The 18,094-nt window shown below is 38.9% G+C and overlaps 1 non-coding gene across 1 annotated transcript; it reads left to right on the top strand.

The window, feature by feature from the left end:
• Positions 1 to 7,741: 7,741 nt before the first annotated feature.
• On the top strand, positions 7,742 to 7,867 carry LOC129044806 (U6atac minor spliceosomal RNA). The gene has a single exon (XR_008504796.1). It is a non-coding gene; the product is annotated as a U6atac minor spliceosomal RNA (small nuclear RNA).
• Positions 7,868 to 18,094: the final 10,227 nt, after the last annotated feature.

The raw sequence follows: 18,094 nt of genomic DNA, 5'->3' as shown, positions 1-18,094 counted from the left end.
TTGCAGACCCTGTGAGCACCATGGGTAGAGTGCCACATCAGACATCTGGGCACCCAAGCCAGCACCTCGGGATGTGCCAATGATGCTTCTCGTCTTGGCTCTTCCAGTATGGAATGGGGTGGTGACCGCTGCTTCTCAGAGTTGTTACGAGGATCAAATGAACCTCCAGTCTTACTGGACTGTGGGGTTCACAGGAGATGCATGCTTTATCCACAGCAGTTGTCCTAGCATGCAGAACTGGGCCTCATGCGTAGAATAAGTGCGAAATAAGTATTCATTTAAGTGGACCACATAAGCAAGCCCTCTGCTCAGCACCCAGCAAAAGGCAGGCATTCCATAAACTATAGTTGTAAGAGGAGGATTTTTACATATATACTCAGCCAAGTTACTCATCATCTATTTTCATCCACCTTTTGTGGTCAAGCACCCTTAGTGCTCAGTATGGAGCCTGGCACACACTGGCCACTTAACAACCATGTATTTGTACTGCTGAGGAGGGTGGTGGCCACATGCAATATAGAAGGGGCATGCCCACCCTTCAAATGTAGCAGTCCTGAACAAGTGGATCCACGTAGAGAAAATGAACACACTTATTTATGCTCGCTGCTTGTTAGGCAATGTAAACCTATTTTGCTGTGATTCATTTAATTCCCTCACACACAAAAAAACAAAGGGCTCTGCCCGTTTTACAGATGAAGAGACTGAAGCCTCAAGCAGTTGATTTGTCCACAGGGCATGAAAATTAAGTGAATTATAGAAAAAATAAGTTTACAATGCCTAACATACAGTAAGCGCTAAATAAGTGTTTTGATTTTCTTTATTTGGAAAGGGTTGTTTGCTCTAATCCACTGCTCCATGTAGCCACTGGGACATCTCTACTGACCGTGGGTAGAGGGAAGGCCGTGTCCTGAGAAGACCTTCTCCAGGGAGAAGAAATGCCCTGAAAACCACCCAAAGGAGCTGTTCTTGCTGCATTGAAACAGAAAAAGAGAACAAAGAACATCTGGGGATTCTTCCTCCTTTTCTAAGCACAATGCAGGCTGCCATTTTCTGTTTAAAAGCTTAAAAAAATTTTTAGTTAATAAGAGAAAAAAAAATCCCTCACAATTCTTAGGGGAAATCCAAAGACAGTTATTCTCATCGTATTTTGAGGAAGTCTTGAATCCTTCACTGGCTGATATCAGATTCTCAGAAAGCAACTGACCTGCAAAAGCCATTAAACAGCCTCATCTGGATGGGGGTTTTGAGAATGAAATACGGCAGAAAAATAAACCCAGACAATGGAGCCTTCGAAGGGGGCCCCCCTAGAGCACACACAGACAGGCAGGCACACATGTTGAGGAAGGTCTGCAGCTTCCCTGCTCTCCCCTCCAGGCTCCCAGGTTCTGGAATGTTGTGCATTTCCACTCAAGCAGGCGAAGGTGAAGCTCAGAGGAATGTTACATTTCCCCGACGGGCCACCTCCTTTCTAGCAGGAGAGGAGCCCACGCTGGAATGTGTTCCCAGGGCTGCTTTTAGGGCTTTTCACTAAAGTAAGACTTTTTCCATAATAATGAAAAGAATATGAACTCACATTTGCAGATTATCCTGGATGATTTACTCTGTTCAATGACTTCAGCTCTATAGTTGTGGGAAATGAGAACTAGAGAGAGAAGTAACTTGCCAAGTTTGCCTAACCGATAGATGGAGCCAGAAGCAGAACCCCCCTCACAGCCCACACCCTCCATCCCTGTCAATGTTGTACTGCCTCCAGTCACCTATCTACAAAACATCACCTGGGTAGTTTGAAAATTCACAGCGGATCTTGTCTCTTCCTTGCTTAGACCCTTCTGCATTAGCCTGTTCTTGCATTGCTGTAAAGAAATACCTGAGACTGGGAAATTTATAAATAAAAGAGGTTTAATTGGCTCACCGTTCTGCAGGCTGTACAGGAACCATGATGCTGGCATCTGCCCAGCTTCTAGGGAGGCCTCAGGAAGCTTACAGTTATGGAGGAAGGCAAAGTGGGAGCAGGCACTTCGCATGGCTGGAACAGGAGCAAGAGGAGTAGTGGGGGAGGTGCTGCCGATGTTTAAACAAGAACTCTTGAGAACTCACTCATTATCAAAAGAACAGAACCAAGGAGATGGTCCTAATCCATTCATGAGAAACCGCCCCCATGATCCAGTCACCTCCCACTGGGCCCCACCTCCAACACTGGGGATCAAAATTGAACATAAGATTTGGGTGGGGACACAGATTAAAACCATATCACCTTCCATTTCTGCTAGCTTGGATGAAGCTCAAGCATTCTTTTGTGGCTCATGGCTTCCTGGGCCAGGTCCACACAAACCACACAGGGCAAGTGATGAAGGATGGTCCATATATCATATCTCTGCATATTTTAAAGCTCTGGTCTCAGCCCAGCCCCCAGCCCAAAGGAGAACCCTTTGTGCTCAGGTACTCAAGTTTTCATGTCCTTGCAAGTGAATATTCTGGCCTGAACATCCAACCTCTGAGCACACATGTGTGGACACCTGCCTGGGTTCCCACTTGCGTTGTTCACCCACTGAACTCCCAACTTCCAAAATCCGAGTATGGCTCTTACCACACTTACCACACTGTTGTCCACATGTCTGTGCTCAGCTACCCCTTGAGCCCATGGTACATACTGGACAGTTGATCAGTCCTCAGGAAGAGACCTACAGGAGGTGGGTTTGGGATGTTTGGGCAGTGAATTCTGGTTTTTGGGGTATCACAAGCATGATCTAGAAGGAGGGGTACAGGCCCAAGATGGGCACACCCCCTCTGCAGAAATGGACGCAGCAGAGCAGTACCAGCGTGGACTCTCTAAAGGCCAGCCTACCCCCCTCCTTTCAGGCTGAGGGCCTCCCTGGCCAGGCCCAGACCCACTGTCTGGCCTCATTTCCTGCTGCATGATGCCAGCCTTTGTAAGTCACTTGCAGTCCCCAAGAGCAACCTCTGTCTCATATCCCCATGGACCCATTTTTATTATATGCCTGCCTGGGATCCCCCACTTGCTTTGTGCATCCACTGAACCCCCAACCAACACCAAAACTCCAGTCTGGCTCTTACCCTGTTGCACAATGATGATTTTATAGTCTACCTTCCAGACCAGATGGATGTTCTCAGTCCAAGCAAAATGCCCCACATAGGGTTGATATTTAATCAACATATTGCCTGAATGAATGATTTTACTTGCCCTGCATTCTAGAAAAAATGAGAGACCAGCTTTTGTTCAGAGAGTCACAGATGCCTGAAAAAAAAATAAGGAATGCTGGAATAATATTTGCTTATGTAATCTCCCTCCAGGCAGGTCTTGGCTGAAGGGCAGCAACTCCATACCGGAGTTTTTCTCATCTGGTAGAAACGTGTGAATTTCATTTAGCATCATCCAACAATACATATTGAGCACTGACTACCTGTTCTGGGCCCTGGAAATACAAAGTACAGACAATCAGCAAAGATACATCTAGTGCTGCTTATCCTAAGTAGGAGCAGGGTAAATAAATACGCACCCATCAGTGCATGTGTACCTGTGTGAACATGGCATCATACACTGACAAGTGGATAGAGCAGGTCTGGGCATCTGCTTCGTTCTGGGAGACCAAGGTGAAGAGATGACACTTACATTGAGCTCCAAATGCCAAGCAGGGACAAGCTACATGCATAGCAGCAGTGGTTTTGAGGCAGAAGGAGGAGCAAGTGCTAACCACTGATTGGGAAAGCTCAGTGGTGCTGAAAACAAATCAAGATGTGAGGTTGCAGCTTGATGGTCACCAGGGGAGCAAGGAAGAGATGAACTTAACAAGTGGGCAGGGGCCAGCTTCCGCAAGTAGGATGCAGTTAAGGGCATTATGCCTTATTTTATGTATGACCAGCACTGGTGCAGGCACCAGAAGTGGGGAGTAACAGCCACTGAGTGTTGTTTTTCAATAACCATTCTGGCTGAATGCACTGTTGGACACTGGAAGGTCATTCCAAGGTCACTCAAGAGTTTGGTGACTTGATCTTGATGGTTGAAATGAAGATGCCAAGACGTAGAAAGAGCTGGGTTAGGTTTGGGTCTTCTTGTTGACTTTGAGAGGAGTGAGGGCAAAAAGGACAAAAGGTGATCTGTAGGTGTTTGACCTCAACACCTGGTTGAATAGTGCAGTGGTGCCCTGGACTGAGGTGGGCCAGTGCAGGGTGGGGTGTAAGTCCTGGGAGGCTGGACTAGGAGAAGTGCCAGGTAAGCAGGAGTTCTGTGTGGCCAATGTTGAGGCAAAATTGTGCTTTCCAAAATTTCAATTTGCTTTCCAAAATTTCATTTGTCACTTTGTCATTTGGGATTGAAACTCATTTTCCTATCAGGATGACAAAAACTGGTAAAGCCCAGGCTACTCCACAAATTCCAGTTTAATACACAATGTACTGATCACAGGACAGATGAGCACACTGCTGCGAGACCTGTGTGTCCAGGGAAATGCATCTGGAGTTCCAGAGTGAGGCATCGGAATCGTAATTCCCTCCTGCCCAGGGCCCTCTGAGGCATGGGTATAGCAGTCAGGGAAAGGCTGGGACTCCAGGAGGCTGAGAGGAGACCGCTGCAAAGACTTGACAAAAGAGAGCAGTGTAGCGGTCAGGAGAAGGCAGGGGCATGAAAGCTGAGAGCTGGGCCTGAAGGAACGGAAGTGCACAAACATCTTTTCTCTTTACCTGCTGTTCCCCTTTGTAAAAATCAAATGCTAACAGTTAAAAACTGCACATAGATTTTTTTTTTATTGGCCTCAGTGTAAAGTGATTAATCCTTTTAAGAAAAAAAATAGTAATATGCTATCATTTTCACAAAACGTTTTGCACTTTGTCCTAGTAAACTCACAGATAATCTATACTAAGGAAATAGTATGAGGAAAATAAAGATGATAGTCATTTCTTCATACAACAAATTTTTATTAAGCCAGATGTTCCATGCTTCAAAGAGATGGCAGTGAACAACAACAAAAATTCTTTGCTTTAGTGAGATTCTATTCCAGGGTAGGATTAATATAAGCAAATAATAAGGAAATAATCTCTATGCTATGTTAGGTACTAACAAGATTTCAGAGAAAAATAAAAAGGGAGGACATCTGGTTCCTTAAGATGAAAGTATCGCCATTTGTCCCAAGTCTTTCCTCTTACAGGAACCTTGGATATAACATGACAATAACCATTGGAAGACTCTGAAAAGGTGGAAAAAAGAAGATGAACTGCCTTAAGACCTCACAACTTGTGGAGTGGCATGACAGTGAGTTGCTAGAATGTCTTTATTGCCTTCCTTGTATCCTAGATAAAGTACTGTAGAAGCCTCCAACCTGGGACTGCCAACAGGCATAGACAAAATATCTCCAAGAAAAGCCTGTTCTCTGAAAATACACACCTACCATTCAACTCAACAATTGTACTTTTGATTATTTCTCCCAGATAAATGAAAACAAAAGTACACATGAAAACCTGCACACAAATGATTATAGCAGCTTTAAGAGCTATTAGTGACCCAGATATCCATCAATGGGTTAAATAAGCTGGTACACCTATATCATGGAATACTACTCAGAAATAGGAAGGAACAAACTACTGATACTTGTAATAATTTGGATTAATCTCCAAGGGATTGTGTTGAATGAAAAGCCAAGTTCTAAGATAACCTACTACATAACATTTATATAACATTCTTAAAATGACAAAATTATAGAAATGGAGGACAGATTAGAGGGTATCAGGAATCAGAGATGGAATGAAATGAGGTGGGGAGGTAGAAGTGGATATAAAAGTATAATATGAAGCATCCCCGTGGTGATGGAAATGTTCTATGTCTTGACTACATCAATGACAATATTATGGTTGTGATATTGTAGTATAGTTTTGCAAAATGTTACCATTGGAGGAAACTGGGTGATTTCTCTGCATATTTCTTATAACTGATCATGAATTTATTTTGTCTCAAAATAAAATTTTTAAAAAGTAATGAATAATAGTTTTAATAATAATAATAGTTTTAATAATACTTTTTAAAAAGTAATGAAAAATAGTGAATGCTCAGAAAAAGTGGAGAGGAAAGGTATCATGGAGAAGGTGATACCCAAGCAAAACCATGAAGGAACGAAAGATCTGGCCAGGAAAACATCTGGGGAAGAGCATGCCAAAAGAGGAAACAAAAGAGAAAATGTCTGTTTATCAAAACACAAAGAAGTGATGACATTATCAGCAAAATGGTTGTTCTCCAAAGAAACTTACAAAAGCAAACAAATGAAAAACCCAGAGCTGTCTTAACCAACTTCATAGAAGCTCTAGAAAACAGTCAAAGGTTTACAGCAACTAAGAAAACACCAAATTAAGAGAAGTCATTATGAAAATGGTAGGAAGTTTGTATAGTAAGATGCCCTTGCCCCATCCCTTCTCCAGCATGGCAGTGCCCTTTGTTTTGGGTTGGTGACAGCTCTGTTCCCAGTCTCTCCCCACCCTAGAACCAGAGGAAGCAGAGCAGATATTATTTGCAAATTGTTGTGCACATCTGTTCTAACTTGTCTGGGGAATAGCTGAAGGACTGATGCAAGGCACTCATCTGTTTCATATAACTTGGGGCCCAGGAAGGAAATGTGGCAGAAACTACTTGTAAAAGCTGTAAGGCAGACTGCAAGCTCACAGGTGCCTGGGACAGGTTGAGGCATACAACAGACCATGAAAGGCATAAAGAGAAACTAGGGTGAGACTCTTTGAGAAATGAAGACATTCAAAAGCAGTCATATACATGGGAGAATTTAGAAAGTCATGAACATGCATAGGCAAGACTCATGCTCAGAAAAGTCTCAAGAAGACATTAAGCTTTCACCTGGGTTGATCCCTAGTCTCAAAGCAAGGCTAGCTAAATGTTAAAGGAGTGCCCCAGAGCAGAGATAATCTGCAGATACTGGCAGAAGTAGCTATCCTGTCTCTCTCTTTCTCTCTCTTTCTCTCTCTCTCTCTCTCTCTCTGTGTTTCTTTGCTTCAACTTCTGGTGTTAAAGGATATCTCTATGAAAACAACTGAACACAACCTAAAGGGACAGAAACTTTGGTGATCACACATGACAAGAAATGGTCTTTGAAAAATAGTTCACAAAATTTTCAAAATGAGTGAACTATTACAACTTCCAACAACTAAGAAGAGAGAGAGAGATAATCTGAATTCCAGATTCAGATTATTCACATTATAGTTCACATTGTAATAGTCAAATACTTAATGTTTAACAAAATATTACAAGGCATACAAAGAAACAGGAAAACATGCCTCATTCAAATGAACAAAACAAAAGGATAAAAACCATCACTGAGGAAACCCAAAATTGGATTTACTACAAAATTTATTTTATTTTATTTTGAGAGAGAGTTTTGCTCTTGTTGCTCAGGCTGGAGTTCAATGGCACGATCTTGGCTCACTGCAACCTCCAGCTCCCAGATTCAAGTGATTCTTCTGCCTCAGCCTCCCAAGTAGCTGGGATTACAGGTGCCCACCACCACACCTGGCTATTTTTTTTGTATTTTTAGTAGAGATGAGGTTTCACAGTGTTGGCCAGGCTGGTCTCGAATTCCTCACCTCAGGTGATCCACCCACCTTGGCCTCCCAAAGTGCTGGGATTACAGGTGTGAGCTACTGTGCCTGGCCTACTACACAATTTTTTGACTGTCTTAAATATGCTCAAGAATCTAAGGAAAAACATGGACAAAGAACTAAAGAGCCTCAGGTACTGCATGAAAGGAGAAAAGGTTAGAGTTTCTCTCAACAAGGATAGGAGAGGCCCTTGGGCCTGACAATAAACATACAGGTAAGGTATTGCCTCCTACTTTGTGGCATCTAACAATGGTTAAAAATAATAATTTAAAAAAATGAAAGGATATCAAGAAAACAATAAATGAACAAAATTAGAATATCAATGAAGAGATAGAAATTATAAGAAGGAACTGGACAGAAATCTGGAGCTAAAAAGTACAATAACTGAAATTAAAAATTCATTGCAATGATTTATCAGCAGATTTGAGCAGGCTGAAAAAAGATTCAGTGAACTTAAAGGATAGGATAATTGAAATTATTGAGTCTGAGGAGCAGAAAGAATAAAGACTGAAGAAAAGTGATGTGACTTTAAAGAATTTATGGGACACCATCAAGTGGACCAACACACATATTATAAAGTTCCAGAAAGACAAGAGAAAGAGAAGGGGGTGGAAAGATTATTTAAAGAAATACTGGCAGAATACATCCCAAATTTGATGAAAAATATGGAGCTACAAACCTAAGAAGTTAAGAGACATGTATTAAGACATATTATAATCAAAGTTTTAAAAGATAAAGACAAACTTGAGAGCAGCAAGACAGAAATGACTCATCATATATAAGAGATCATCAATAAGATTATCAACCAATTTCTCATCAGAAACCTTGAATGCCGGAAGGCAATGAGATGATATGTTCAAAGTGTTGAAGGAAAAGAAAAAACAACCCTGTCAACTGGGAATTCTACACCCAGAGGAAAAACAAAAGCTGAAGTAGTTTGCTATTCTTAGACCTGTTTTACTAGAAATGCTAAAGGAAATCCTACAGGTTGAAATAAAAGGATGCTAGATATTAACTCAAAGCTGTATGAAAGTATACATGATCTCCTGTTAAGGTGAACACATGGGTAAGTATAAAAACCAGTATTGCTGTAATTTTGGTTTGTAGCTTCACTTTTTATGTTATTGTGCCCACAGTGTATAAATATATAATTTGTAACATCAATAACATAAAGAGGGCATAAGTCTGTATAGGAGTAGAGTTTTGGTATGTGATTGAAGTTAAGTGGGTATTAACTCAGATTATTATGAGTTCAGAATGTTATATATATTCTCACATAAACTACAAAGAAAAAATATATTATTTTATGTATATATAATATACATAAAAGGTAATAAAATAAAAATCAAAAGGTAATAAAATGAAAGTCAAAGTATATCATTAGAAAAAAATCTACTAGGCTGGGCATGGTGGCTCACGCCTGTAATCCTAGCACTTTGGGAGGCCGTGATCTGAGGCAGGTGGATCACGAGGTTAGGAGTTCAAGATCAGCCTGGCCAACATGGTGAAACCCCATCTCTACTAAAAATACAAAAATTAGCCAGGCGTGGTGGTGCACACCTGTAGTCCCAGCTACTCAGGAGTCTGAGGCAGAAGAATCACTAGAACCTGAGAGGCAGAGGTTGCAGTGAGCTAAGATTGTGCCATTGCACTCCAGCCTGGGCAAGAGAGCAAGATTCCATCTCAAAAAAAAAGAAAAAAAAATAGAAAAGAAAAAGAAAGAGAGAGAGAGAAAGAAAGAAATAAAGAGAAAGAAAGAGAGAAAGAGAAAGAAAGAAAGAAAAAGAAAAATCAACTAAACACAAAAGAGGGCAGTAATGGAGAAAATCATGTATAAAAGCTATAAGATACACAGAAAATCAATAGTAAAAGGCAGAAGTAAGTTTTTATCAGTAATTACTTTAAATATAAATGAAGTCTTCAATCAGAAGGAATACAATGGAAGAAGGATATAAAACCATGATCCTGTTCTTAAACAAACAATGGGTAAAAGAAGAAATCATAGTACAAATTATAAAACACCTTGGGACAGATAAAAACAAAAATGCAACATACCAAAACTTATGGAATGCAGCAAAAGCAGTGTTCAGAGGGAAATTCATAGCTGTGAACACATACATTAAAAAAGAAGACTCAAAACAATAACTTAACTTTACACCTTAAGGATCTATAAAAAGACTGCCAAACAAAACTCAAAACTAGTATAAGGAAGGAAATTATAAAGCTAAGAACAGAGATAAAGAAAATAAAGAATAGAAAAACAATTGTGAAAAATCAGTGAAATCAATAGTTTGTTTTTAGAAAAGATTAATCTTTGGCTTGATTAAAAAAAAAGGGAGAAGACTTGAATTACTAAAATCAGAAATGGACATTGCTATCTACCTTAGATAAATTTTTTTAAAAAGAGAGAGAATAAGAGATTGCTTTGAATAATTATATGCCATCAAATTGGATAACCTAGATGAAATGGACAACTTTCTAGAAACACACAACCTACTATGACTACACTGTGAGGAAACAGAAAATCTGAATAGACCTGTAATTAGTAAGGAGATTGGATCAGTAATCAAAACCTCCCAAGACAGGGATTTGACTAGAAGGCTTTACTGGTGACTTCTACTAAACAGTTAAAGAATTATCATTCTTTTCCAAACTCGTCTAAAAAGTTGAAGAGAAGAGAACACCTCCTAACTCATTCCATGAGGCTAGCATTACCATGGTATTAAAACCAGGCAAAGACACTAAAACACAAGAAAACTAAAAACCAATATCACTTATGAATATTGACCCAATAATCCTAAAGAAAATACTAGCAAACTAAATTCAGCAAACAATTAAAATAATTTTATACTAGGACTAAGTGAATTTATTCCTGAAATGCAAGGATGGTTCAGTATGTGAAAGTCAACCAATATAATACACAACATTAACAGAATGAAGAAACACACACACACACACACACACACACACAATGACACAATGATCTCAATTGATACAGAAAAATCATTTGAAAATATTCAATATCCTTTCATGATAAAAAAGTTAGAAAACTAGGAAGAGAAGCAAATAACCTCAACATGATAAAGGCCAGATATGAAAAATCCACAGGTAACATGATAATCAATGGTGAAAACCCGAGAACTTCCTTTTAAGATCAGGAACTAGACAAGGATGCCTGCTTTTACCACTTGTATTTAGTATAATATTGTTAAGTTCTAGTTTCATCTTAAACTATATACAAAAATTAACTCTAAATCAAAGACCTAAGTGTAAGCATAAAAATGATAAAACTGTTAGAAAAAATCATAGGGGAAAGCTTCATGACATTGTACTTAGCAATGATTTCTTGGTTATTACACCAAAAGTACAAGAAGAAAAGGAAAAAAATTAGATAGATTGGAATTCCTCAAAATAAAAATTTTATGCATCAGAGCACACTATCAACAGAGTGAAAAGGCAACCCACAGAATTGGAAAAATATTTTCAAATCACATATCTGATAAGGTATTAATATCTAGAACATATAAACAACAAAACTCAACACACTAAAAACCTTAATTCAAAAGTGGGCAAAGGAGTTGAATAGATATTTTCCCAAGGAAGGTACATAAATAACCAGTAAGCCTGTGAAAAGATGTTCACTATCACTAACCATTAGAAAAATGAAAATCAAAATCACAATAAGATAGTACTTTATACCCATTAGGATGAATATTATTTTATAAAATAATGAAACAGAAAGTGTTGATAAGGAGTTGGGGAGATTGGAACACTTGTGCTTCTGTTGGAAACAGTATGGTAATTCCTCAAAAAATTTAAACATAGCATTACCATATGATTTAACAATTCCAATTCTGAGTATATACACAAAAGAATTGAAAGAAGAGACTCAAATACCAATGTTCACAGCAGCATTATTCACAATAGCCAAAAGGTGGAAACAGCTCAAATGTTTATTGATCGATGAATGCATAAACAAAATGTGGTATATGCATATAGTGGGTTATTATGCAGCCTTAAAAAGAAAGGAAGGTAAGATTCACGTTACAACATGGATGAACCTTGCAGACATGCTAAGTGAAATAAGCCAGACACATAAGGACAAATATATAATTTCACTTATATGAGGTACTAGAATGGGCAAATTCATAGAGACAGAAAGTAAAACAATAGTTACAAGACATTGGGGGTGGTTGGGAGTTATTATTTAATGTGCATAGAATTTTAGTATGAGGCAATGAAAAAGTTCTGGAGATGGATGTTTGTGCAACACTGTGAATATACTTAATGCCACTGAGCTATATACTTAAACATAGCAAAAGTGGGTACCTGTTATATTATGTATATTTTACTCTCTGTATACAATTGTTTTTGTTTTTATGTAAATAGAGAAACAACACTGAAAGGGTTGGCAGAAGCTAATAAGATTGGCCACCTGTAGGAGTTGGAATGGAACTGGGAGGACAGAAATAAATAGAAGCACTAATTCTCATAACATATCTTGTTACTTTGTTTTGACTTTTTGAACCTATTCAAACCTATTCAAAACAAGAATAAATAAAAGTTTCACTGGCTAAAAATTGAGCTGGAAATTCTTCTTTTCTATTTAGATTTTGAAAGACATTGTGTAGAATTGGTGTTAATTTTTCTTTAAATATTTGATGGAATTCTCCAGGGACACAGTCTGGACCTGGATATTTGTTTTGTGAGGTTTTTTTCAAGTTAAGTGTGTTTAATTCAAGCTTCTTTTTATTATTTTCAATTTCAATAGTTTTTTGGGGAACAGGTGGTGTTTGGTTACATGGATACGTTCTTTAATGGTGGCTTCTGAAATTTTGGTTCACTCATCATATGAGCAGTGTACACTGTACCCAATGTGTAGTCTTTTATCCTTCGACCCCCTCCCACACTTCCCTCTGAGTCTCCAAAGTCCATTGTATCATTCTTATGCTTTTGAGTCATCATAGCTTAGCTCGTACTTATCAGTGAGCACATACAATGTTTGGTTTTCCATTCCTGAGTCACTTCAATTAGATTACTGGTCTCCAACTCTATCCAGGTTGCTGCAAATGCCATTATTTCATTTTTTTTTTATGAATGAGTAGTATTCCATTTTCTTTATCCACTCATGATTGATGGGCATTTGGGCTGGTTCCATATTTTTGCAATTGCAAATTGTGCTGCTATAAACATGCATGTGCAAGTAATTTTTTGTATTACTTCTTTTCCTCTGAGTAGATAGCAAGGAAAGGGATTGCTGGATCAAATGGTAGATCTACTTTTAGTTCTTTAATGAATCTCCACACTGTTTTCCATAGTGATTGTACTAATTTACATTTCCACAGCAGTGTAAAAGTGCTCCCTTTTCACTACATCCACGCCAACATCTACTTCCAACATCTACTTAAAAAAAAATTTTTTTTTATTATGGCCATTCTTACAGGAGGAAATTGGTATTGTATCATAGCTTTAATTTGCATTTCCCTGATAATTAGTTATGTTGAGCATTTTTTCATGTTTCTTGGCTATTTGTATATCTTCTTTTGAGAATTGTCCGTTCATATCCTTAGCCCACTTTTTGATGGGATTGTTTGTTTTTTACTTGCTGATTTATTTGAATTCCTTACAGATTCTGGATATTAGTTCTTTGTTGGCTGCATAGTTTGCAAAGATTTTCTCTCAATCTGTGGGTTGTCTGTTTGCTGTTTTTTTATTTTGCGATGTCAAAGCTTTTTAGTTTCATTAAATTCCATCTATTTATCTTTGTTTTTGTTGTATTTGCATTTGGGTCATGGAATCTTTGCCTAAGCCAATGTTTAGAAGGGTTTTTCTGAGATCTTCTAGAATTTTTATGGTTTCAGGTCTTAGATTTAAGTCTTTGATCCACCTGGAGTTGGTTTTTATATAAGGTGAGAGATGAGAATCCATTCTTCTACATGTGGCTTGCCAATTATCCCAGCACCATTTGTTGAATAGGGTGTCCTTTCCACACTTCATGTTTTTGTTTGCTTTGTGAAAGATCAGTTGGCTGTAAGTATTTGGGTTTATTTTTGGGTTCTCTATTCTGTTCCATTGGTCTAGTGCCTTTTGTTTTACATTAGTACCATGCTGTTTTGGTAACTATAGCCTTGTAGTTTACTTTGAAGTTGGGTAATGTGATGCCTCCAGATTTTTTCCTTTTTGTTTAGTCTTGCTTTGGCTATGTAAGCTCTTTTTTTTGTTCCATATGAATTTTAGGATTTTTTTTCTAGTTCTGTGAATGATGGTGGTATTCTGAGGGGAATTGCATTGAATTTGTAGATTGCTTTTGGCAGTATCATTATTCTCACAATTTTCATTCTACCCATCCATGAGTGTGGGATGTGTTTCCATTTGTTTGTGTCGTCTATGATTTCTTTCAGTGGTGTTTTGTAGTTTTCCTTGTAGAGGTCTTTCACCTCCTTGGTTAGGTATATTCCTAAGTATTTTATTTTATTTTTTCGCAGCTATTGCAAAAGGAGTTGAGTTCTTAATTTGATTCTCAGCTTGGTTGCTGTTGGTGTATAGCAGTGCTACTGATTTGTGTACATTAATTTTGTATCCTGAAACTTTATTGAATTCACTTCTCAGTTCTGTTAGCTTTTTGGATGAGTCTTTATGGTTTTCTAGGTATACGGTCACATAATCAGTGAATAGCAACAGTTTGATTTCCTCTTTACTGATTTGGATGCCCTTTATTTCTTTCTCTTGTCTGATTGCTCTGAGGACTTCCAGTACTATGTTGAATAGAAGTGGTGAAAGTGGGCATCCTTCTCTTGTTCCAGTTCTCAAGGGGAATGCTTTTATCTTTTCCCCAATCAGTATAATGTTGGCTGTGGGTTTGTCATAGATGCCTTTTATTACTTTAAGTTATGTCCCTTCTATGCCAATTTTGCTGAGGGTTTTAAACATAAAATGATTGTATTAGTCTGTTCTCCCACTGCTAATAAAGACATACCCAAGACTGGGTAATTTATGAAGAAGAAGAGGTTTAATGGACTCACAGATCCACATTGCTGGGGAGACTTCACAATCATGGCAGAAGACAGAAGAGCAAAGGCACGTCTTACATGACAGCAGGCAAGAAAGAACGTCCACAGGGGAGCGCTCTTTTATAAAACCATCAGATCTCATGAGACTTATTCCCTATCATGAGAACAGCAAGGGAAAGAACTACCCCCATGATTTGATTATGTCCCATTGGGTCCCTCCCATGACACATGGGAATTATGGGAGTTACAATTCAAGATGAGATTTGGGTGAGGACACAGCCAAACCATATCATTCTGTCCCTGCCCCCTCCCAAAACTCATGTCCTCACATTTGAAAACCAATCATGGCTTCCAAACAGTCCCCCAAAATCTTAACTCATTTCAGCATTAACTCAAAAGTCCACAGTCCAAAGTCTCATCTGAGACAAGCAAGTCCCTTCTGCCTATGATCCTGTAAAATCAAAAGCAAGTTAGTTACTTCCTAGATACAATGGGGATACACGCAATGGGTAAATACACACATTCTAAACGGAGAAATTGGCTAAAATGAAGGGGCTACAGGCCCCAGGCAAGTTTGAAATCCAGCAGAGCAGTCAAATCTTAAACCTCTAATATGTTCTCCTTTGACTCCACGTCTCACATTCAGGTCACACTGATGCCAGAGGTGAGTTCTCATGGTCTTGGGCAGCTCTTCCCCTGTGGCTTTGCAGAATACAGCCCCCCTCCTGGCTGCTTTCACAGGTTGGTGTTGAGTGTCCGCAGCTTTTCCAGGTGCACAGTGCAATCTGTTGGTGGATCTACCATTCTGGGGTTTGGAGGATGGTGGCCCTGTTCTCACAGCTCCATTAGGCAGTGCCCCAGTGGGGACTCTGTGTGGGGGCTTCAACCCACATTTTCCTTCCAGACTCCCCTAGTGGAAGTTCTTCATGAAGGCCCCACTCCTATAGCAAACTTCTGCCTGGACATTGAGGCATTTCCATACATCCTCTGAAATCTAGGTGGAGGTTCCAAACATCAATTCTTGACTTCTATTCACCCACAGTCTCAACACCATGTGGAAGCTGCCAAGGCTTGGGGCTTCACGTTGGCTCCTTTTAGCCATGGCTGGAGCAGCTAGGTCACAAGACACCATGTCCCTAGGCTGCACACAGCAGGGGCACCCTGGGCCTGGCCCATGAAACCATTTTTTCCTCCTAGGCCTTCAGTCCTGTGATGGGAAGGGCTGGCAGGAAGGTATCTGACATGGCCTGGAGACATTTTCCCTATTGTCTTGGCAATTTACTTTTGATTCCTTGTTACTTATGCAAATTTCTGCAGCTGGCTTGAATTTCTCCTCAGAAAACAGAGTTTTCTTTTCTATCATATTGTCAGGCCACAAATTTTCCAAACTCTTATGCTCTGCTTCCCCTTTAAACATAAGTTCCAATCCCAAACCTTATCTTTGTGAATACATAAAACTAAATGCTTTTAACAGTACCCAAGTTACCACTTGAATGCTTTGCTGCTTAGAAATTTCTTCCACCAGATGCCCTAAATCGTTTCTCTCAAGTTCAAAGTTTCATCTATTTCTAGGGCAGGGGCAAAATCTGCCAGTCTCTTTGCTAAAACATAGCAAGAGTCACCTTTGCTCCAGTTACCACCAAGTTCCTCATCTCCATCTGAGACCACCTCAACCTGGATTTCATTGTCCATATTACTATCAACATTTTGGTCAAAGTCATTCAAGTCTCTAGAAAGTTCCAAACTTTCCTACATTTTCCTATATTCTTCTGAACCCTCTAAACTGTTCCAATCTCTGCCTGTTACATAGTTCCAAAGTCGCTTTCACATTTTCTGGTATCTTTACAGCAGCACCCCTCCCAGTACTAATTTACTGTATTAATTTGTTCTCATGCTGCTAATAAAGACATACCCAAGACTGGGTAATTTATAAAGAAAAAGATGTTTAATGGACTCAGTTCCACATGGCTGAGGAGGCCTCACAATTGTGGTGGAAGGTGGAGGAACAAAGGCACATTTCACATGGTGGCAGATGAGAGAGTGTGTGCAAGGGAACTCCCCTTTGTAAAACCATCAGATCTCCTGAGAATTATTCACTATCATGAGAACAGCATGGGAAAGACCCGCCCCCATGATTCAATTACCTCCCACTGGGTCCCTCCCATGACTCATAGGAATTATGGGAGCTACAATTCAAGATGAAATTTGGGTGGGGACACAGGCAAATCTTATCAGCGATGCTGAATTTTATCAAAAGCTTTTTCTGCATGTATTCAGATGATCATGTAATTTTTGTTTTTAATTCTGTTTATGTAGTGTATTACATTTATTGATTTGTGGATATTAAATCATTCCTGCAATCCTGGTATGAAACCTACTTGATTATGGTGGATTATCTTTTTGATACACTATTAGATTCAGTAATCTAGTATTTTGTTGAGAATTTTTGCATGTTCATCAGTGGTATTGGCCTGTAGTTTTCTTTTTTAAATGTCTTTTCCTGATTTTGGTATTAGGGTGATACTGGCTTCACAGAATGATTTAGCAAGGATTCCCTCTTTCTCTGTCTTTTGGAATAGTATCAATAGGACTGGTACCAATTCTTTAAATGTCTGATAGAATTCAGTTGTGAATCCATCTGGTCCTGGACTTTTTTTATTGTTGGCAGTTTTAAAAATTACCATTTCAAACTTGCTTCCTGTTTTCGGTTTGTTCAGAATTTCTATTTCTTCCTGGTTTAATCTAGGAGGGTTGTATATTTCCAGGAATTTATCCATCTCCTCTAGGTTTTCTAGTTTGTGTCTATAAAGGTGTTCATAGTACCTTGAATGATCTTTTGTATTTCTGTGGTATTGGTTGCAATATCTCCCATTCTATTTCTAACTGAACTTATTTGGATTTTCTCTCTTTTTTCTTCATTAATTTCACTAATGGTCTATTAATTTTATTTATCATTTTGAAGAACCAGTTTTTGTTTCATTTATCTTTTGTACTGTTTTTTGTTTCCATTTCATTTAGTTCTGTTCTGATCTTTGTTACTGTTTTTCTTCTACTGGATTTGGGTTTGGTTTATTCTTGTTTCTCTAGTTCCTTGAGGTGTGACCTTAGATTGTCTATTTGTGCTCTTTCAGATATTTTGATGTAGGCATTTAATGCTATGAACTTTCCTCTTCGCACCTCTTTTCCTGTATCCCAGAGGTTTTGACAGGTTGTATCATTATTATCACTCAGTTCAAAGAATTGCTTTAATTTGCGTCTTGAGTTCAATTTGACCCAGTGGTCATTCAGGAGGAGGTTATTTAATTTCCATGTATCTGCAGCATTTTGAGGGTTCCTTTTGAAGTTGATTTCCAATTTTATTCCACTGTGGTCTGAAAGAGTACTTGATATAATTTTGATTTTCTTAAATTTATTGAGACTTGCTTTGTGGCCTATCATATGGTCTATATGGAGAATGTGCCATGTGCTGATGAATA

The sequence above is a fragment of the Pongo pygmaeus genome, chromosome 13 (genome assembly GCF_028885625.2).
Source record: "Pongo pygmaeus isolate AG05252 chromosome 13, NHGRI_mPonPyg2-v2.0_pri, whole genome shotgun sequence".
Classification (NCBI taxonomy): domain Eukaryota; kingdom Metazoa; phylum Chordata; class Mammalia; order Primates; family Hominidae; genus Pongo; species Pongo pygmaeus.
This window is presented reverse-complemented; position numbering and strand designations above follow the sequence as displayed.